The sequence below is a fragment of the Nomascus leucogenys genome, chromosome 15, assembly GCF_006542625.1.
Source record: "Nomascus leucogenys isolate Asia chromosome 15, Asia_NLE_v1, whole genome shotgun sequence".
In the NCBI taxonomy this organism is placed as follows: Eukaryota; Metazoa; Chordata; class Mammalia; order Primates; family Hylobatidae; genus Nomascus; species Nomascus leucogenys.
The window spans coordinates 36,740,058-36,765,075 of NC_044395.1; positions in this window are offsets into that span (position 1 = coordinate 36,740,058).

Sequence of the window (25,018 nt, forward strand, 5' to 3'; positions counted from 1 at the left end):
GAGGAACGATCAGGCAGCAACTTTTGCTGTTCATCAGTATCCTCTGTTCTGCAGCCTCCGCTGCTGATACCTAGGCAAATAGGGTCTGGAGTGGACCTCCAGCAAACTCCAACAGACCTGCAGCTGAGGGTCCTGACTGTTAGAGGGAAAACTAACAAACAGAAAGGACATCCACACTAAAACCCCATCTGTACATCTCTATCATCAAAGACCAAAGGTAGATAAAAACATAAAGATGGGGAAAAAACAGAGCAGAAAAACTGGAAACTCTAAAAATCAGAGCACCTCTCCTCCTCCAAAGGAATGCAGCTCCTCACAAGCAATGGAACAAAGCTGGATGGAGAATGACTTTGATGAGTTGAGAGAAGAAGGCTTCAGAAGATCAAATTTCTCTGAGCTAAAGGAAGAAGTTTGAATCCATGGCAAAGAAGTTAAAAACCTTGAAAAAACATTATATGAATGGCTAACTAGAATAATCAATGCAGACAAGTCCTTAAAGGACCTGATGGAGCTGAAAACCATGGCATGAGAAGCATGTGATGAATGCACAAGCCTCAGTAGCCGATTTGATCAACTGGAAGGAAGGGTATCAGTGATGGAAGATCAAATGAATGAAATGAAGCAAGAAGAGAAGTTTAGAGAAAAAAGAATAAAAAGAAATGAACAAAGCCTCCAAGAAATATGGGACTATGTGAAACGACCAAATCTACATCTGATTGGTGTACCTGACAGTGATGGGGAGAACGGAACCAAGTTGGAAAACACTCTGCAGGATATTATCCAGGAGAACTTCCCCAATCTAGCAAGGCAGGCCAACATTCAAATTCAGGAAATACAGAGAATGCCACAAAGATACTCCCTGAGAAGAGCAACTCCAAGACACATAATTGTCAGATTCACCAAAGTTGAAATGAAGGAAAAAATGTTAAGGGTAGCCAGAGAGAAAGGTCGGCTTACCTACAAAGGAAAGCCCATCAGACTAACAGCTGATCCCTCGGCAGAAACTCTACAAGCCAGAAGAGAGTGGGGGCCAATATTCAACATTCTTAAAGAAAAGAATTTTCAACCCACAATTTCTTATCCAGCCAAACTAAGCTTCATGAGTGAAGGAGAAATAAAAATACTTTACAGACAAGCAAATGCTGAGAGACTTTGTCACCATCAGGCCTGCCCTAAAAGAGCACCTGAAGGAAGCACTAAACATGGAAAGGAACAACCGGTACCAGCCACTGCAAAAACATGCCAAGTTGTAAATACCATTGAGGCAAGGAAGAAACTGCATCAACTAACAAGCAAAATAACCAGCTAACATCATAATGACAGGATCAAATTCACACATAACAATATTAACCTTAGATGTAAATGGGATAAATGCTTCAATTAAAAGACACAGACTGGCAAATTGGATAAAGAGTCAAGACCCATGAGTGTGCTGTATTCAGGAAACCCATCTCACGTGCAGAGACACACATAGGCTCAAAATAAAGGGATGGAGGAAGATCTACCAAGCAAATGGAAAACAAAAAAAGGCAGGGGTTGCAATCCTAGTCTCTGATAAAACAGACTTTAAACCAACAAAGATCAAAAGAGACAAAGAAGGCCATTACATAATGGTAAAGGGATCAATTCAACAAGAAGAGCTAACTATCTTAAATATATATGCACCCAATACAGGAGCACCCAGATTCATAAAGCAAGTCCATACAGGCATACAAAGAGACTTAGACTCCCACACAATAATAATGGGAGACTTTAACACCCTACTGTCAACATTAGACAGATCAACAAGACAGAAAGTTAAAAAGGATATCCAGGAATTGAACTCAGCTCTGCACCAAGCAGACCTAATAGACATCTACAGAACTCTCCACCCCAAATCAACAGAATATTATTTTCAGCACCACACCACACCTATTCCAAAATTGACCACACAGTTGGAAGTAAAGCACTCCTCAGCAAATGTAAAAGAAAAGAAATTATAATAAACTGTCTCTCAGACCACAGTGCAATCAAACTAGAACTCAGGATTAAGAAACTCACTCAAAACTGCTCAACTACATGGAAACTGAACAACCTGCTCCTGAATGACTACTGGGTACATAACGAAATGAAGGCAGAAATAAAGATGTTCTTTGAAACCAACGAGAACAAAGACACAACATACCAGAATCTCTGGGACACATTCAAAGCAGTGTGTAGAGGGAAATTTATAGCACTAAATGCCCACAAGAGAAAGCAGGAAAGACATCACAATTAAAAGAACATCACAATTAAAAGAACATTACAATTAAAAGAACTAGAGAAGCAAGAGCAAACACATTCAAAAGGTAGCAGAAGGCAAGAAATAACTAAGATCAGAGCATAACTGAAGGAGATAGAGACACAAAAAACCCTTCAAAAAATCAATGAATCCAGGAGCTGGTTTTTTGAAAAGATCAACAAAATTGATAGACTGTTAGCAAGACTAATAAAGAAGAAAAGAGAGAAGAATCAAATAGATGCAATAAAAAATGATAAAGGGGATCTCACCACTGATCCCACAGAAATACAAACTACCATCAGAGAATACTATAAATACCTCTACACAAATAAACTAGAAAATCTAGAAGAAATGGATAAATTCCTCGACACATACACCCTCCCAAGACTAAACCAGGAAGAAGCTGAATCTCTGAATAGACCAATAACAAGTTCAGAATTGGGGCAATAATTAATAGCTTACCAACCAAAAAAAGTCCAGAACCAGATGGATTCACAGCCGAATTCTACCAGAGGTAAAAGGAGGAGCTGGTACCATTCCTTCTGAAACTATTCCAATCAATAGAAAAAGAGGGAATCCTCCCTAACTCATTTTATGAGGCCAGCACTATCCTGATACCAAAGTCTGGCAGAGACACAACAGAAAAAGAGAATTTTAGACCAATATCCCTGATGAACATCGATGCAAAAATCCTCAATAAAATACTGGCAAACTGAATCCAGCAGCACATCGAAAAGCTTATCCACCATGATCAAGTGGGCTATATCCCTGGGATGCAAGGCTGGTTCAACATACGCAAATCAATAAATGTAATCCAGCATATAAACAGAACCAACGACAAAATCCACATGATTATCTCAATAGATGCAGAAAAGGCCTTTGACAAAATTCACCATTCTTTCATGCTAAAAACTCTCAATAAATTCGGTATTGATGGGACGTATCTCAAAATAATAAGAGCTATCTATGACAAACCCACAGCCAATATCATACTGAATGGGCAAAAACTGGAAGCATTCCCTTTGAAAACTGGCACAAAACAGGGGTGTCCTCTCTCACCACTCCTATTCAACATAGTGCTGGAAGTTCTGGCCAGGGCAATCAGGAAGGAGAAGTAAATAAAGGGTATTCAATTAGGAAAAGAGGAAGACAAATTGTCCCTGTTTGCAGATGACATGATTGTATATCTAGAAAACCCCACTGTCTCAGCCCAAAATCTCCTTAAGGTGATAGGCAACTTCAGCAAAGCCTCAGGATACAATATCAATGTGCAAAAATCACAACCATTCTTGTACACCAATAACAGACAAACAGAGAGCCAAATCATGAGTGAACTCTCATTCACAATTGCTTCAAAGAGAATAAAATACCTAGGAATCCAACTTACAAGGGATGTGAAGGACCTCTTCAAGGAGAACTACAAACCACTGCTCAATGAAATATAAGAGGATACTAACAAATGGAAGAACATTCCATGCTCATGGGTAGGAAGAATCAATATCATGAAAATGGCCATACTGCCCAAGGTAATTTATAGATTCAATGCCATCCCATCAAGCTACCAATGACTTTCTTCACAGAATTGGAAAAAACTACTTTAAAGTGCATATGGAACCAAAAAAGAGCCCGCATCACCAAGTCAATCCTAAGCCAAAAGAACAAAGCTGGAGGCATCATGCTACCTGACTTCAAACTATACTACAAGGCTACAGTAACCAAAACAGCATGGTACTGGTACCAAAACAGAGATATAGACAAATGGAACAGAACAGAGCCCTCAGAAATAATGCTGCATATCTACAACTATCTGATCTTTGACAAACCTGACAAAAACAAGAAATGGGGAAACAATTCCCTAATTAATAAATGGTGCTCGGAAAACTGGCTAGCCATATGGAGAAAGCTGAAACTGGATCCCTTCCTTACACCTTATACAAAAATTAATTCAAGATGGATTAAAGACTTACATGTTAGACCTAAAACCATAAAAACCCTAGAAGAAAACCTAGGCACTACCATTCAGTACATAGGCATAGGCAAGGACTTCATGTCTAAAACACAAAAAGCAATGGCAACAAAAGCCAAAATTGACAAATGGGATTGAATTAAACTAAAGAGCTTCTGCACAGCAAAAGAAACTACCATCAGAGTGAACAGGGAACCTACAGAATGGGAGAAAATTTTTGCAACCTACTCCTCTGACAAAGGGCTAATATCCAGAATCTACAATGAACTCAAACAAATTTACAAGAAAAAAACAAACAACCCCATCAAAAAGTGGGCAAAGGATATGAACAGACACATCTCAAAAGAAGACATTTATGCAGCCAAAAGACACATGAAAAAATGCTCATCATCACTGGCCATCAGAGAAATGCAAATCAAAACCACAGTGAGATACCATCTCACACCAGTTAGAATGGCCATCATTAAAAAGTCAGGAAACAACAGGTGCTGGAGAGGATGTGGAGAAATAGGAACACTTTTACAGTGTTGGTGGGACTGTAAACTAGTTCAACCATTGTGAAAGTCAGTGTGGCTATTCCTCAGGGATCTAGAACCAGAAATACCATTTGACCCAGCCATCCCATTACTGAGTATATATCCAAAGGATTATAAAACATGCTGCTATAAAGATACATGCACATGTATATTTATTGCAGCACTATTCACAGTAGCAAAGACTTGGAACCAACCCAAATGTCCAACAATGATAGACTGGATTAAGAAAATGTGGCACATATACACCATGGAATGCTATGCAGCCATATAAAAGGATGAGTTCATGTCCTTTGTAGGGACATGGATGAAGCTGGAAACCATCATTCTCAGCAAACTATCACAAGGACAAAAAAACAAACACCACATGTTCTCACTCATAGGTGGGAATTGAACAATGAGAACACATGGACACAGGAAGGGGAACATCACACTCTGGGGACTGTCGTGGGGTAGGGTGAGTGGGGAGAGGTAGCATTAGGAGATATACCTAATGTTAAATGAAGAGTTAATGGGTGCAGCACACCAACATGGCACATGTATACATATTTAACAAACCTGCACGTTGTGCACATGTACCCTAAAACTTAAAGTATAATAAAAAAAATACTGATGAGCCTTGCTACAGATCAAATTTACTTTTGTCTTCAAATATTCAAATTTGGACTCATTAATTTTATCTGTTTTAAATTCCCATTTTTTATTTATTTTATTACTTACTTTTTCAACTTCCTTGTATTTCAGTAGGTTTCTTTATCTTACATTTTGGAGTTAAAAGTTCATATATTTGATTTTGAATCTTTCTTATTTTCAAATATGTATACTTGAAGCTCTGAAGTTGGCTCTAAGTATTATTTTAAAATATTTTTATTACCATTCAACTGAAAACATTTTCTAAATTTTTGTACTTTGATGTATTCCTTATCTAAAATGCATTATTTAATTTTCAAATATTTGATGATTTTATAGTTATATTTTGTGATTGAAATGTAATTCTTCAGTGATTAGGAAATATTCAAGGTATTGTTTCTACCTTTAGCAAGAGACAGAGAAAGAGGGAGAGAGAGAGAGAGAGAGAGAAAGAGAGAGAGACTTGCCTTATGGCCCAGAATATGATATATTTTTGGAAATAATCTATATGCATGTAAAAGAGTATGTATCCTCTAAAGCTTGATTATTTTTGCAAACCAATGAATATAATTCCCGACATTATCATGTGATATATAATGTTCTAATTTTCTATATTGGCTATTTAGATTATCTTATTGTTCAAGTCTTTTACATCCTTATTAGCTATTTGCCTTCTCCTTTATTGATTTCTAACAGAAAAGTATTAAAACCACCAAATAGGAATTTGGCTTTGTTGATCTCTCCTTTTATGTTCATCTTTTTGTCATCTTTTTCTTTAAATATTTTAAAACTACATTAGCATGTATACACTAATTTCATATAGTTTAATTTTCATGTTGTTTATCATTTTATTAATGTGAAATGATAAATTTCTTCTTACCTTAAATTCTACTCTCTGTAATCTTAATTATGTCACACTAGCTTCCTTTTGGTTATGTTTATACAGTATATTTTCCCCATGCTTATATACTCAAACTACATGTGTCTTCACGTTTAAAATATGTTTTTAAAACAAATTTTATTGTGTGTATTTGAGGTTTACAACATGATGTTATGGGATATATATATATAGTAAAATGATTACTATAGTGAAGTAAGTTATGTGTCATCTCACATACTTTTTTGTGAGAAGAGCAGCTAAAATCTATTTATTTAACCAAAATCAGAAACATAATACAATTTTATTAGCTGTAGTACTCGTGCTATACATTAGACCTCTAGACTTGCTCATCTTACATATCTGCTTCTTTGCATCCATGACCTACATCTTCCCATTTTCTTCCCCTGCTCCCCTTCTCGCCCCTGGTCATCATTGTTTTATTATCTATATCTGTGTATTGATCCTTCTTTTTTCTTTTTTTTTCAGGTTTCTTATATAACAGAGACCATGCGATATTTTTCTTTCTTATTTCACTTAGCATAATGTCCTCCAGGTTCATCCATGCTGTCGCAAATGGTAGGATAGCCTTTCTGTCACACAGGCTGGAGTGAAATGGCACGATCTCGGCTCACTGCAACCTCCACCTCCTTGGTCCAAGCTATTCTCGTTCCTCAGCCTCCCGAGTAGCTGGGATTACAGTCACGTGCCACCACACCCAGCTAATTTTTGTATTTTTAGTAAAGATGGGTTTTTGCCATGTTGGCCAGGCTGGTGTTGAACTCCTAACCTCAAGTGATCCTGCCACCTCAGCCTTTCAATGTGCTGGGATTACAGGCATGAGCCACCACACCTGGCCAATAATACTCTCTTGTACACATATATATATATTTTTTATCCATTTGTCCATCAGAGACATTCAAGTTGTTTACATTTCTTGGTTATTATTCATAATGCTCCAATGAACTTGAGTGTGCAGGTTTCTTTACAAGGTGATGATTTCATCTCCTTTGGGCATATATATACCCAGAAGAAGAACTGCCAGGTAGTGTGGTAGTACTATATTTAATATCTTTAGGAACATACATACTGTTTTCCATAATGGCTGTACCAACCTGCATCTTCACCAACAGTGTGCTAGGCTTCCTTTTTCTTCACACCTTTGCCTACATATATCTCCTGTCCTTTTTATAATAGCTATTTTAATTTGTGTAAGGTAATTTCTCATAGCAGTTTTAGTTAAGAATGCTTCCTAAAGGTAGCATAGATTTCATATCATTTCTTCAAGCTGTCTTTAATGGAAAGGGTCAAAGGAGAACTCCACACGTGCCACATAATCACCCTTCTCTCTCCCTCTACCCATGCATCCAATGAGTCTAAAGGCTGTTGAAAACCTCTGTACATTTGTTAATCACTGATGCTCTTCCTTCTCCCATCATCTTTTCACAATCATTATCTGTTTGAAGCAATCAGAATCAATGTTACCATACCTTTTATCACTGATCTTTGTCAGTCACTAAGTAATCCAGATGTCATATCCATAGCTATTCTAAAGTTCTCATATAGTTTCATACATTCACTTTTCAGACTGCATTAATACCCCTTCCAATATGCCTCTAGACTGAGGAGCAAACGCTCTGTATCTTTAACTTCTCCAATCTTTATGTTCTTAATCAAATGAAAACTTTTTTTCACATTCTTACTCTTCACTAAGAATACTGCTTACTACCCTAATTAAGTGTAGATATTTATCTTGCTGCCTCCTTTATATTAGTGTGTGGAAGGATCAAAGGTGTCATCCTTGCCCTTTTTTTTTTTTTTGCTACATCCTAACAATTTTTAGAATACATAAATATATATATATATATATAATAGCTATTCTTTCTTTTAGATGCAAAGGATACATGTGCAGATTTGTTAATCTCATCTCTCTTAACATAAAATCCCAATTTTGAATTTTCTACCATCAGATTACACAACCCAGCACCATTTATTTTCCTAAAATTAACTTACTGGTAATAATCCCGGCAAAATATGCATGCACACTCCAATTAGACAATTTAGAAGTTTACTAAAGAAACTACAGCCATGTGTTGCATAACAATGAGAATGTGTTCTGAGAAATGCATCATTTAGTGATTTTTTTTCATTGTGAGAACATCACAGAATGTACTTACACAAACCTAGAAAGTATAACCTACTACACATTAGGCTATTTGATATAGCCTATTTCTCCTAGGCTTCAAAGCTGTACGGCATTATTACAGTAAATACTATAGGCATTTGTAACACAATGGTAAGTATTTGTGTATCTAAACATATCTAGGCATAGAAAAGGTACAGTTAAAACATGGTATTATAATCTTTTGGGACCACTGATACACATGTGGTCCATCCTTGACTGAAATGCTCTGATGAGGCTCATGACAGCATGTGCAAAATGTGTTGATAGGGTTTCAGGATATCAACATAGAATAGTGCGTTTCACTAGGACTAGCAATATAATAACATTGGGAAGCTATCACCACTTCTAAGCCTCAAGGCAAAAGACTAAGGAACATTTATAGAAGCCAGGAGTCTACAACTGCCATGAGTTTTGGCTTTTGGATAAAGAGTGAATACAACCTATAGCTTCCCAGTAGGAAATGGGCAAGAGAAATAAAATTTCCACTCTCACTTTTCTCTTGTCCTCAGTCTTACATTTACTGAAACTACAGAGGGCAAAAGACAAGACAGCCCATTAAGACTATCCTGGTAAGTAAGCCTTTGGGAGCACAAAGCTTTGTTTTAAGAATTTTGGGGCCGGGCGCGGTGGCTCACGCCTGTAATCCTAGCACTTTAGGAGGCCAAGGCAGGCGGATCACAGGGTCAGGAGGTTGAGACCACCCTGGCTAATGCGGTGAAACCCCGCCTCTACTAAAAATACAAAAAATTAGCCGGACGTGGTGGCAGGTGCCTGTAGTCCCAGCTACTGGGGAGGCTGAGGCAGGAGAATGGCTGAACCCAGGACGCGGAGCTTGCAGTGAGCAGAGATCGTGCAACTGCCCTCCAGCCTGGGTGACAGAGCAAGACTCCATATCAGTTAAAAAAAAACAAAAAAAACAACAGAATTTTGGGCTCTTCTTTGAGAAAAATTTCCTGTCCTGACTTGCTATTGGGTTTTAAAGATCCATCATCTGTTGGTAAATGATGATGTTGTAATGGCACTGAATTAAGTTTAACAAGAGGCATATGCACCAAGTACCACATCATTATAAAGTTAAATAGTTAGAAATGAGACTTGGCAAGAATCTATGTTTTATATGTAAGCAGTGTGAAAACCTTGCTCAAATTCTCAGCAGGCTCACTCCTGCCACATTGATGTTCTTCCCTCCACTTACATCCGTGAGAACGTGGCAGATGAGAGGGAAACATACACAAGCCTAGACCAAAGATGCCTCTGTATGATATGCAGCATTAGCCAGAAGTGGAATTCTGTGGCTTTTTAGTCATAGCCAAGTTGACAGTAAAAGACAGTAGAGTAGAATTTTCCTCACCTTGAGTAGAGCTTGAATTAACTCTAATTCCACTTTGTTTGGAAGAAGAGTTGCCCTGAGGTGGGGTTCAACCTAGAATAATGGAAAAGGCCAGTGTTTATTCGAGATATATCTAGAATGCCTTCTACTTTTTTTCATTTGTACAAATGTAATGTATTCTCTACTATTAGTTTCATATGCTTCCCCTTCTATGAAGTCTGAGAACACCATTTCTACCTTCACTGACTCTAACTATGATCTCAGACACACAGAAGGAATGACATCACTGCAATTGTTACAAAGAGATGGGGAAGAATATGGATGGATCTATATCTGCCACTTTTCATCCAATCTCTCTCATTCACCCTTTCCTCCTATTCAATTTAAGGTCTACCCTTCCACTATATTCAGTGTCAAAGCTGCAGCAAATACTTAGCTTCATATTTCTTCGACTTCACTATCTTTTAGACAATTAGAGTCACATAATCATTAAATGATAGAAAATCCAGTACTAGAATCTAAAATGTCCTAGCTCATTTCTACCCCTCTTTTTAAGTATTTTTCACTGACATTGAATGCTATTGAACTTTTTTTCTTGCTATGACAAAGTGACATCATGTATGGCACACTTCAGTGGGCATGTTCATATATATACACTTATTCTGACAGACATTTGCTCAAAATCTAAACTTTTCTGATGCCAAAATCTGTATTAATAGACAAAGTGATAAAATATCTTCATTACAGTAACAAGCTTTGTCATATGTTGTTTTTGTTAAAAATTAAATTTATCAGCTTTGAGTTTATTATTCTATATTTATTCATTCTCTTATTCATTTATTTAACTTATCTATTCAACACATATCTGTCCAGTCAAATACTATCTAGACACAGGACTAGTAGTAAATTTTGTGTGATAGAATTCAAAGTAATAATTATGAATCAGCATATTGTGACTTACTGATTAAGACTCCTAGATAAGATCATAATGAGTATGAGTTTGGGGTAGGGAGAGATTTGTCCAGGCTGAGATGGGGTGTGTGAATTCAGAAATGAAGTTGGATTTACATTAGTCTTAGAAAGTTGATTAGGTTCATATAATCAGAGAGAAGAGGGGGCATTCCAGGATATTTAATCATGTATTAATTACATATTTAGCAATGTGAGTTTATTAATATAGTTAATACACGGAAGGATAATCCATATTTATAAGCTGTTTTTCATGTAAAATGCAGAATTCTGTTTAACAATCTTTATTCTCACTATGGAAATTCAGTTTAAATAAACAACTCAGTAAGAAATTTTTAAACAAAAACAAAATTCTTGTAAAGTAAACAAAGAGCAGTCCATAGATCTCTGTGTACAGTGAGTCTGGAGTCAGTTTAATAAGCAAACTGTCAACGTGCCTAGTTTGGCATTTGAATTAATAAGACAAGAAAAGTCTTATTTCACCCACATGATCCTCATTAATAGGTTAAAATGTGGCATGTGCAGGTTCATTGAAAATCATTGCTACAGTCTATGAAGGCAAATATTCTTTGTTGCTTCAGATGTTGATATAAATCTTCCCAAATATTTTAGATTGTCTTCAGTAGAGATTCTCAGCTGCTAAATATTGATGAGTCTTGATTTTGCCTTTTTGTGAAGGGCATATCAAACTGCATTAAAGGAAATCACAGCCATCATGACAACATGAGAGTATTATTAGATGTTTTAATGAATATAAAAATGCATCTAGAGGAAAACCCACTATCTTTTACTTATGTTGGTAGTTCATTTGGCTCTGGTTGATTTGAATGCTGTTATTGATTTTATTTTGATGGACAGAAAATCTGTAATATATAAACAACTAAAATAGCTCTGTTAGCTCCACTTTTACCACGTTGCTCTACGTGGAATCAGTTATAAGACATATTGAAACATGTCATATATATAAAAGTTCTCATGCACAAGAATTTGCTTAATGAGAATGGTATATAAGCACTGTGTTTTTCTCAAATCTCAGAGTACCATGACTAGAAAACAGTGGTCAGCATTTTAACTAAAACAGTAAATACCAGTAACCTCTTCCAAAGGATAATCTATGAAATTCTTTTTAAATTAAAGGCACTATATAAACACTATGTGGATATTTCATCTCTAATCTTTCTTTTTTCGGTACAGAGTCTCACTCTGTCACCCAGGCTGGAGTACAATAGCGCAATCTTGGCTCACTGCAACTTCCGCCTCCCAGGTTCAAACAATTCTCCTGCCTCAGCCTTGTGAGTAGCTGGGACTACAGGTGTGCACCACCGTGCCCCGCTAATTTTTGTATTTTCAGTACACATGGGTTTCCACCAGGTTGATCAGGCTGGTTTAGAACTCATGACCTCATGATCCACCTGTCTCGGCCTCCCAAAGTGCTGGGATTACAGGCGTGAGTCACTGTAATCTCTAATTACAGTGCCCGGCCTTTCATCTCTAATCTTAAATCCTGAAAGTTAAAATAGAGTTTAATTTATTTCATGTCAGGCATAGAAATTTTGACAGAACATATAGAAAATTTCCACTGAATCAAAAATTGAGTCAGGGATACCAAAGCAAAGTATCTGTTTTGGCAAACAAACATCAATATCTATTTGGCATCAGCTTTATCATGTAATGTCAAATTATGCATAAGTACATATAATACACACATGTATGTATATGGAATTTAATTATGCAATAAGTATTTTATATCTGCTTATATATATGAAAGACAAAAAATCATATATTTGTCAATGAATCAAAACTTTTCCAGCTTTAATAATAGAAAATAAATTATAAAGAACACACATTGCCTTCTATTATTATTTGTTTCTAGACAAATACTTAACTTACAAACCTCATAAATTACAGTGGTTGATCAACTGTTGCACTTGGGAAATCCAGGTCTTCCACAGTATATCATTTCTTAATCTAGGTAAGTCAGAGACAGTTGTGGGAAATTTTATCAAATCATCTCTCTGGACCCTCTCAGTAATTTAGAAATCTGAGATTGGGTCCAAATAAGTTAAAAAAAATTTTTAAGCCTAAGTGTTTCAGGTTTGCAGATAAGTTGCAGGTAGTCACATACAATGGTAGATTTTCACATAATTTCCTTAAGAATTTTTCCCCATTCATGTATTACTCATAGAATGAAGTTAGATAAAGTCAGAAAGGACAGATTTAGGTCCGAATCCTATATTTGGCTGTGCTATACTGTGTGACCATGGACCAACTACGTAAACTCTTAGGGCATTCATTTTATCACTTATCAAATAGAAATTATAGAACCTAGCTCATAGGTGTGTTGTACTAAATTAAATGAAGAAATAAATCCAAATATGACTAAAATAATGTATTTATAGAATCTAAACTGAATTCGTGGAAATTAATTGAATTTGGAATACATTTCATTTAATCAAATTATCCAGATAAGTTGACTGCTTCTTGACAGATTATTTCTGATTGGAGTTATAGAGAAAAATGTCTTAGTTTTATAGCCCTAATGCCCAGTAAGTCTAATTGTATCACTTCAGTTTCACAATAAATAAACATTACTGAAGTTTGAAGAATGTTTTGATCTAATATTTTGGTGCAGTATGGTTATATTCACTTCAGTAGATCAAAATATAAACAATAGCATTGAATTATTATATATCTGAACCATATTGTATATCATATATACTATCAGGCAGTAATTAGTTGTGAGGAGGAAAATCTATTATATTTCAATAACAATAAATGGACATTCTGAAAACCTGGAAAGCTAGTAAATAAAATGTTGTTTATATAACTGAGAGAAGCATAATAAATGCTGAGAGAAAAAATATCTATTACTATTTATACTTTTTTTGTTATTATACTTTAAGTTCTGGGATACATGTGCAGAACATGCAGGTTTGTTACATAGGCATACACATGCCATGGTGGGTTGCTGCACCCATCAACCTGTCATCTACATTAGGTATTTCTCCTAATGCTATTGCCTCCCCTAGCCCCCCAACCCCCGAGAGGCCCCGTTGTGTGCTGTTCCCCTGCCTGTGTCTATGTGTTCTCATTACTCAACTCCCACTTATGAGTGAGAACATGCGGTGTTTGGTTTTCTGTTCCTGTGTTAGTTTGCTGAGGATGATGGCTTCCAGCTTCATCCACGTCCCTGCAAAGGACATGAACTCATCCTTTGTTATGGCTGCATAGTATTCTATGGTGTATATGTGCCAAATTTACTTTATCCAGTCTATCATTGATGGGCATTTGGGTTGGTTCCAAGTCTTTGCTATTGTGAACAGTGCTGGAATAAACATACGTGTGCATGTGTCTTTACAGTAGAATGGTTTATAATCCTTCGGGTATATACTCAGTAATGGGATTGCTGGGTCAAATGGTATTCCTGGTTCTAGATCCCTGAGGAATTGCCACACTGTCTTCCACAATGGTTGAACTAATTTACACTTCCAACAGTGTAAAAGTGTTCCTATTTCTCCACATCCTGTTCAGCATCTGTTGATTCCTGACTTTTAATGATTGCCATTCTAACTGGTGTGAGATGGTATCTCATTGTGGTTTTGACTTGCATTTCTCTAATGACCAGTGGTGATGAGCTCTTTTTCATATGTTTGTTGGCCGCATAAATGTCTTCTTTTGAGAAGTGTTCGTTCATATCCTTCACCTACTTTTTGATGGGGTTGTTCGTTTTTTTCTTGTGAATTTGTTTAAGTTCCTTGTAGATTCTGGATATTATCCCTTTGTCAGACGGATAGATTGCAAAACTTTTCTCCCATTCTGTAGGTTGCCTGTTCACTGTGATGATATTGATTTTGCTGTGCAGAAGCTCTTTAGTTTAATTAGATCCTATTTGTCAATTTTGGCTTCTGTTGCCATTGCTTTTGGTGTTTTAGACATGAAATCCTTGCCCATGCCTATGTCCTGAATGGTATTGCCTAGGTTTTCTTCTAGGGTTTTTATGGTTTTAAGTCTTATATTTAAGTGTTTAATCCATCTTGAATTAATTTTTGTATAAGGTGTAGGGAAGGGGTCCAGTTTCAGTTTTCTGCATCATATATACTTATAAGACATACATATAAATTTTTGAATATTGATTGAAAAAATAAATGCATTTATTAAACAAGTATTCACAGGTGTCAGATATAATATTAGGCAATGTTTTGGATACAGAAATTACAAAGAATAAAACATATTCAATAGAGGAGATTTGTATGCATAATATTATTAAGACTTTTGAATTATGCAATGCGTTATAGAAATGACACACACATTTATAGGACTGAGGTAGCTAAATCTGGCATTTTTTTAGCATAATCTAAAGATTTCTGTTCTGTTTTTAAAATGTCCAGTTAACATTTTTGTTCCCTAATCACATATCCACATGTTCTAAAATAGAGCTGAGAAGTCTAGATTTCTTTTTTAAGTTTCCCTTTGAAATTGTAATGGATGAATATTTGGAAATTACTACTGACAGATTTCAGAAGACGGAGATTTTTTTCTGTTGGTAGGTCAGGACGTTTCTTTAGATGTGTTACTATAGAGTACACACTAACATGAAAACTGCCACTGTTATTGTTATTTGCTCTTGATTGCTTAATATATAAATGTTATGGTGTTTTTTTCTTAATATCTGTGAAATTTTATTCTATATTAATAATTCTTCAGTTATATCTCATTTTTCTTCCTATTTTGTAAAAAATATTCTTCCTCCATTCATGACCCATCCAAGAATGGAAGATGCTATTTCTTGTTTTGACGATATTGCATTATATTAGCTAATATATCACTTAAATATCCGGAAAAAAAAGGATGTATTTTTTAGTTATGCTTAGAAAGAGCTAGAATTTTACCACAGGCTAATCTGTTTCAATATTTTTATTAATTTATCTCTAGTGATGTGCAATAGATATTTTCTGTCTCCTTTCAATGTTGAAAACTTTATCTTCTTCAGTGTTCCAATAAGGAACTTTCATTATAGTTATACTGAACTCCTTTGTGTTCTTCAAATATACTATATTATTCCAAGCCTCTGTGACTTTGCACGTGCTATTCCCTGCTTCATCTCCCTAGTCGACATGAACTCACACTTTAATACTAAGTTCTTGAAAGTGTGTGACTTTTAGAGGCAGAGTTTCTCTATATATAGATCTATTATCACACTCATCACACAGTATTGTAATTGTGTACCAACTCCTTGACATTAGGGATATATCTTTTTCATCTTATTGCCAGACTCAGCATAATTTCAGATCTATAGATATACTCTGTTAAATGAATGAATTAATTTTTTTTTTTTTTTGAGATGGAGTCTCGCTCTGTCGCCTAGGCTGGAGTGCAGTGGCGCAATCTTGGCTCACTGCAAGCTCCGCCTCCCGGGTTCACGCCATTCTCCTGCCTCAGCCTCTCCGAGTAGCTGGGACAACAGGCGCCCGCCACCATGCCCAGCTAATTTTTTGTATTTTTAGTAGAGACGGGGTTTCACCGTGGTCTCGATCTCCTGATCTCGTGATCCGCCCGCCTCAGCCTCCCAAAGTGCTGGAATTACAAGCGTGAGCCACCATGCCCGGCCTGAATGAATGAATATTTTAAAATATGCTTTTATTTCTAAATAAGATAGAGGAACTACATTAAAAACTCTTAAGTGAACTCTAAAATATATCTTTACTTTGATGAAGAAATTAAATATGATGTTAATAAAGTTACCAGTTCCAAAATCAAGAATTTAACACAATTACTATGTGTCTCATGCTTAGTCATATAAAAGTAAATTTGGATAACACTGTGTATTTGAATAGTGAGATAAAAGCAGTATCTTAAATTTAGAAGTGTGACTTCTTATTTCTGAATTTCCTAGTATATTATAAAAACAGTGATTTTGTGTTTATGATTTTATACATATATATATATATAAACTTTCAACTGCTTACAATTACAGAGCTTCAGAAAGAAATTGTTTAAAGACCAAAAAATCCCACTTTTTTCATGAATCTTATAATTGAAATTACATTGCTTTTAAATAACTTATTAGAATACGTCATTTCTTCAGAAGGGTTCACAGAGGCAATTGGTATACCACTTAGGTTACCTAACTGAGTCCCTTGCTCTCATGATATGAATGACTGCCATTTATATGGAGGTGCTGTAAAACCACAGCTATTGTTAATTCATATACTTTTGCTTTCTCCATTTTTTTTCACAGTATGAAATTAGAATGCCAAGAAATAGCAGGGTTTTTTTTTTTTTCATTTCCAAGGCAAGTAAACAAGTATTCATTCAGTTGACTTTATTCGTTAAAAGTTATCAATAGACTCTATGGCTTTGTCTAAATGTCACTAAAAGTACCATTTGACAGCTGTTCCCTAAGGACTAAGAAAATTTAGTCTAGAAATAGGCAGTACTTTATGTGGATGATGCTCCAGGGGTTTTTTCACAGGCAAGCCTTTCAAAATGTGCACGGTTTCATTATTCCTTTTAAAAATTTGTATCATTATTATTTAATGTTTCTTTTGATTGGGAACAAAGCACCTCATGCGGTTAAAATCACTAAAAGCAAAATCCACAGTATTTGGGTACATATCTTAAAGCATGCTACACTTAACTGTTCTGACGGGGCTGCTGACAACTAATACTGCTTCTATGCTCTTGTGCTTCTGTCTTGCTGTTTCTGCTATTCCCTGATAAGGTCAGTATCCAAAACAATATCTGGGTGTTGAAGAAGACCTATCAGAAATTATTGCTTTGGGTAACTGGTAAACCAGTGACAGCTTAGGAGGTGTCACACCATGATGCATCTGTCAGATTCTGGCAGAAGCATTGTTTTCAATAAACTCAGCTTCAGTTTGCTGATGTGAGTGCATTTCTACCACTGTGCCAGGAACAATGAAATTTTCTTGTTTAATATTATTATTTGTAAATATTTTCCCATGCCTTAAATTATTTTCTTACAAAATAATGACACAATTCTTTATGCAGAAATGTTTTACAGAATGATTTGGCCTTACTAGTCTTACTTTTCCAATAAGGAAACAGAGTAAGAAAATTAAGTTACCACTGTTACAAAACTAGCAAATGCCAGAGCTGCTGCTGGACTTCCAGTTGCCTAGATTTTATTCCAGTTGTTCCTTCCATTTATCAACCCAGGAGTTACTTCTCTAAGCCTCACACTAGAAAAGAATACTAAATTGTATGTCATAATACATTGTATATTTCCTTTATGTCACTTGTCACAATTTTCTTTAAATACTTGTTTATGTATTTCCTCCTCACTAGAAAATGGGCTTGAGAAGAATGTTTCTGCTCTGTCACCACTAGAAACATAATATTACTCAGTGGAATTTGTTGACTAGTATACAGCAGTAAGAAGGAGGCAGCCCAAAACATTTTTCTTGATATGATTTTAAGAACAGCTTTCTGCTTTGCTTCTCCAAATGGCATATCCACCAATCTGGCTCTGTTTTGACATTCTGCTCACTGGCTCCTGTTTTGACATTCTGCTCACTCTCCCTTATCTGAGTCCTTTCTCTCATTCTACCTCCACTAGCTCCCCTTCATCCCCCTACACACACAGTCCTTAGCAACTATTTTTTCTGGCTTTTTCTTTGTGTGTGCCTGATGAACCAGCACTAAAACAACAGCAAATCAATTGCTCTCTTTATGCTGTCAATTCTTTCTGCCCAGAAATGATAAATATAGTTACAGCCCAATTATCAACTTGTTCCTGTTTCCAAAGGAATTCATGTGATAAAGTGGATGAGAAAAGGCTTTGTGGACAGGAAGATCTCTATGTACATTCTACATGTGCCTCTGGCCTCAATTCCCTCAAATAAAGTAAGAGTAAGTATAGCTAAGACACAGAGTTGGTAAAAACAGAATATATTGGGCTGAGTGCAGTGGCTCACGCCTGTAATCTCAGCACTTTGGGAGGCCGAGGCAGGTGGATCATGAGGTTAAGAGTTCGAGACCAGCCGGGCACGGTGGCTCATGCCTGTAATCCTAGCACTTTAGGAGGCCAAGGTGGGCAGATCACGAGGTTAGGAGATCGAGACCATCCTGGCTAACACGGTGAAACCCCGTCTCTACTAAAAATACAAAAAACTAGCCGGGTGTGGTGGTGGGCGCTTGTAGTCCCAGCTACTTGGGAGGCTGAGGCAGGAGAATGACATGAACCTGGGAGGCTGATCTTGCAGTGAGCTGAGATCATGCCACTGCACTCCAGCCTGGGTGACAGAGCGAGACTCCGTCTCAAAAAAAAAAAAAAAAAAGAGTTGAGACCAGCCTGGCCAACATGGTAAAACCCTGTCTCTACTAAGAATACAAAAATTAGCCCGTCGTGGTGGCACGTGCCTGTAATCCCAGCTACTCGGGAAGCTGAGGCAGGAGAATCGCTTGAACCTGGGAGGTGGAGGTTGCAGTGAGACAAGATCGCACCACTGCACTCCAGTTTGGGCGACAGAGCAAGACTCTGTCTCGAAAAAAAAAAAAGAACAGAATATATCAAGCACCTGCTGTACAGTGTACAGCAGTTTATGTTCATCTTTTGTCTTCAACACTAAAAAATCACAATCTCTTTTTCTAACAAAGTTACCCTTTACCCTTTAAATCTCCACACTCAGTCTTTTTAGACTTTTCATTTCCCTAGAATGTACTTCTACCATTAGTGCCACCTCAACTCTAAGCACTTGTCCCATGTGAACTGTGGCCATCTCTAATTGTGTGGCCACTCCTTCACTCTGTTTTTCCATAATATTTATCCCCTGCTCATCTTCACTGAAAGCTGTTTTTTCCTTTTCCAGCATCACCTGTCCTGTAGCCCTTCTAGTTGAGTCCCTCATTTTCCCAATGATCCCAAGTCATAGGCCATGGAGAAGGACTGGTTATTCTCCTTATCTTCATTTTCCATTCTTCTAAATAATCTCTCATATTTCTAAGACCACTATATTATATTTTGTCTTTTCCCTGATTTATTTCTAATTTGTACCAGTTTCAGTAGTACTCACTGTACAGACACATGTGATCCTGTATCACATGTCCTCATTTTAATGGCAACCACAGCTGCATTTTAAACTCAGACTTATCTCATGCTGCTAGCAACTTATGTCTTCTACACACGACAGACTATACTGGGCTCAATACGAGCATGGCCAGGCCATATACAGGAGTTAGGTCCCCAGGAGCCCCCACAAATACTGAGGGATTACAGCTAATAGAGAAATACTACAATAATCCTTATCTCAAATGCATAATTCTGGAAAGCATCCTAGATACTTCCTAGAGGTTGCCTGGATCAAGCCCCCCTGGCTCACACAAATTTTCTCAAAAATATTCTGATATTGGCTGGGCGCAGTGGCTCACGCCTGTAATCCCAGCACTTTGGGAGGCCGAGGTAGGCAGATCATGAGGTTAGGAGATTGAGACCATCCTGGCTAACACGGTGAAACCCCGTCTCTACTAAGAATACAAATAATTAGCCACGCGTGTACTATGCACCTGTAGTCACAGCTACTTGGGAGGCTGAGCCAGGAGAATCACTTGAACCCAGGTGGCGGAGGTTGCAGTGAGCTGAGATCGCACCACTGTACTCCAGCCTGGGTAACAGAGTGACACTCCATCTCAAAAAATAAATAAATAAAATAACATAAAATAAATACATTCTGATATTAAATCTTACTACTTCATCTCACTTTCCTTGTCTCCTCACTTTACCCTTTTTGGAATCATATCTCAAATAAACTGCCTACACTTATGTTTGTGTATATAGGTTCTCCTATTGGGAGAATGCAAATTAAAACACACACACACCCTCAAGTATGTGAGCATGTGACACATTATCGCTATCCTTCTTTTGTCTCCTATAACCTAATAACATGATCAAGTCCCCTATTTCTTCTTTCTTTTTTTTTTTTTTGTATCCTGAATACCTCCAGATGTCACTTTGTGTTAAAATATATTGAAGTAGTTCTATGTTACAATTAGCTTCCTCACAAGCTGTCCATTCTTTATTCATGTAGAAAACAGTTATTTTCCTTGCTATTCTCTCAAACTGCTTCTTAAAATGTATCAAATATTCTATATGCCAAATTCTATAAGCCATTTTTCTCATTTTCTGTTCTTATTCTCCTTGACATTTCGGAACTTTGGTCACATAGCAAACGTCTAGTCATAGTGTCACAGATAGGAGAAATGACAGAAGAGGAAAATCAAAGAGAAAAGGGATGATCTTCTCAAAGTGATACATGGGTAGATATAACAAGCAATGATCTGGAATATGCACAAGATTTACTAAAGCAACGTATTAGTCATTTTTGCATCTGCCAAAGCCCCTAACGGAAAAACAAAAACATGAAGTGGTAGGTGAGAAAGCTACAACATTAAGTGAATGATAAAAGGTGAGCACATATGGATTTTTATAAAGGCTAAAGGCCACTTGAGGATTTGATATTTCTCAACAGAAATTAGCATGCCCCATGCAAACATTTATGGCCTTTTTTGGTGCACAGTATGAAGGGAGGGAGAAATTCAGTGTTGCATATTTGCCATGGTTGCTGAAAGCAATTTTCCCTTATTTGAAAAAAAGAAAATTAATGTAGAATTGGTGACAAAGTAAAGAGGAAAAATCAAGAATAGAATATTGTATATGGACTAGGCATTAATATGCACATAATAACAATTTTGTGAAATGAATAATGATATTGTATAGGGGGTTGGAGAGAGAGATGCAGCATGGATAACCTTGACCAAAAAGCTGAGAGCACCATTTTCAAATCTAATACTGTCTAAATTACCATGGACATTTCTCCCATCTGTCTATTTTTATATAAGAGCAGGTCATTGTTTTACTTAAAAACTGTACTTTTATTGTTCACTTACCTTGCTAAAAATACTTATAAGCTCAGTAGAAATTGCAATCCTTTTAATATTGGAGTGTTTTATTAGCCTCACATATTTGGCTTGCTTTTTCAAAATGCATGTTGCTTGATGCACTTTTAGAGAGATCTAGCGTCACTATGTGATTAGAACCATTACAAAGGTATGAAGCTCCGAAAACAGGTTCATAATGGAAATCTTGACGTAACCTTAACTATAGGTGACACTGAAATAAATAGTGTCTCTGCTCTGGCTCTGAAGCTGCTTAGTTAAGTGGAAAATGGCTGTGTTAGCTGGGTGTGCAATCATATGAAAGAGTTCAGTAAATTGTTGAGAATGCTCTGCTACCAAGTGCTTGTGCACATGCAGCATTTATGCAGTAATATACATATTTACATTTGAGATTAACTTGCTGATTCTATGCTTACATTTATAAGACAAGCTTTGAAACATAATGTTTAATTTACATTTCTACTGTAACAGAGTGGGACCCTACTGTATCTAAGGTAAGAGACATGTAGTATATTTTCCTCCTTAAAAGAAAAAATCTGAATTTTGTCTACTGAACTACAGAGTCCATCTATTTCAGCAAAATCTTATCAGCAGGATTTCCCATTGTCACCTAATAGTTGAATCTCAATGTTACTGTCATCCTCAAACTCCAAGGCATTTTTAGAAGAACAAAGTACATGTCTTAGGAGTGGACTTCAGTAAACACTGAGGTTCATGTCTTACTAAATGCATATAACTTACAAAATAATTCTTCCTTTTCAAAGAATTGCATGGGCAAAAAATACTTTTGTTTTACTAATGATCCAATATTTACACGACATCTTCACATGACTAAAATGTAGTGCAAATAATTGGGATTCTTAGAGTAGGAAAGTCCAATTTTAGCATATTTTAAGTCAATTTTTATTTAGAGAATTTTCTGTTTTGTAGCTTAAGACTTATCTGATTACTGTAGCCTTGTAGTATAGTTTGAAATCAGGTAGCGTGATGCCTCCAGCTTTGTTCTTTTGGCTTAGGATTGACTTACAGCATGGTACTGGTACCAAAACAGAGATATAGATCAATGGAACAGAACAGAGCTCTCAGAAATAATGCCACATATCTACAACTATCTGATCTTTGACAAACCTGACAAAAACAAGAAATGGGGAAAGGATTCCCTATTTAATAAATGGTGCTGGGAAAACTGGCTAGCCATATGTAGAAAGCTGAAACTGGATCCCTTCCTTACACCTTATACAAAAATTAATTCAAGATGGATTAAAGACTTACATGTTAGACCTAAAACCATAAAAACCCTAGAAGAAAACCTAGGCAATACCATTCAGGACATAGGCGTGGGCAAGGACTTCATGTCTAAAACATCAAAAGCAATGGCAACAAAAGCCAAAATTGACAAATGGGATCTAATTAAACTAAAGAGCTTCTGCACAGCAAAAGAAACTACCATCAGAGTGAACAGGCAACCTACAGAATGGGAGAACATTTTTGCAACCTACTCATCTGACAAAGGGCTAATAGCCAGAATCTACAATGAACTCAAACAAATTTACAAGAAAAAAACAAACAACCCCATCAAAAGGTGGGCGAAGGACATGAACAGACACTTCTCAAAAGAAGACATTTATGCAGCCAAAACACACATGAAAAAATGCTCATCATCACTGGCCATCAGAGAAATGCAAATCAAAACCACAGTGAGATACCATCTCACACCAGTTAGAATGGCCATCATTAAAAAGTCAGGAAACAACAGGTGCTGGAGAGGATGTGGAGAAATAGGAACACTTTTACACTGTTGGTGGGACTGTAAACTAGTTCAACCATTGTGGAAGTCAGTGTGGCGATTCCTCAGGGATCTAGAACTAGAAATACCATTTGACCCAGCCATCCCATTACTGGGTATATACCCAAAGGACTATAAATCATGCTGCTATAAAGACACATGAACACGTATGTTTATTGTGGCACTACTCACAATAGCAAAGACTTGGAACCAACCCAAATGTCCAACAACGATAGACTGGATTAAGAAAATGTGGCACATATACACCATGGAATACTATGCAGCCATAAAAAATGATGAGTTCATGTCCTTTGTAGGGACATGGATGAAACTGGAAACCATCATTCTCAGTAAACTATCACAAGGACAAAAAACCAAACACCACATGTTCTCATTCATAGGTGAGAACTGAACAATGAGAACACATGGGCACAAGAAGGGGAACATCACACTCCAGGGACTGTTGTTGGGTGGGGGGAGGGGGGAGGGACAGCATTAGGAGATATACCTAATGCTAAATGACGAGTTAATGGGTGCAGCACACTAACATGGCACATGGATACATATGTAACAAACCTGCACATTGTGCACATGTATCCTAAAACTTAAAGTATAATAATAATAATAAAGGTATAATTGAAACACACACACACACACACACACACACACACACACACAAAGACTTATCTGATGTATGCTCTGCTGGTATTTTCATTACTGTTGGATTACCCTTCATTTATTAAGTCTCTAAGACAATGTTCAATGCTTCATTTGCTATTTTATTAACTTTTGGACATTCTGATACATGGGTGAATATCTTCTAAATTGTAAAATGATGCATACATACAAGCAGTTATTAAAATTATATACAGTTATGGTTCTTATGACAAATAAAGGAAAGTTAAACGTCAGCTTTGAGTGATAAATACTTCTTTGGGCCAAGAGCACTCTGGTAAACAAGAATTCTATGTTGAGATTTGTTTTCATGTGTATAGAGTTCATTTATCCTGCTGCTTTTTCAAGATCCATTGTATTCCTCTTGCCTTACTCATTTTCTTACACCGTTTACATTTCATGGTATATTATTAAAATCAATTATTTGCAAATTCTTAACTCCCAATCTGTTCTATGTTTATTGTACCAGTGCTCCTTACTCCCACTATTGTTAAAATGAACTACTGAGTACACCAAGTCTCTAATCATGGAGCTGAAAACTGTCATCTTTTTCTGTGTGGACCCTAATCAATATACTTTCATGGGTCTTCTGCTTTCATCATGTTTTCCTGCTACATATCTAAGAACTCTCTATTTCTTCAACATTTTTTCCTAGGTTATTTCATCCAATGTCTTCAAAGTATTTACTTTCTGTAGACCAATGACTCCCAGATTTTCTATCAATTTATGCCCTCTTGAATTCTTATATCCATTATATATCAGCAATTACTGAAGACATAAATACGAGTCATTCTTGATTTTTAACTTTTTCTCACCACCCTGTTCAATTTTTTAGAAATTACCATTGAGGCCGGGCGCGGTAGCTCACGACTGTAATCCCAGCACTTTGGGAG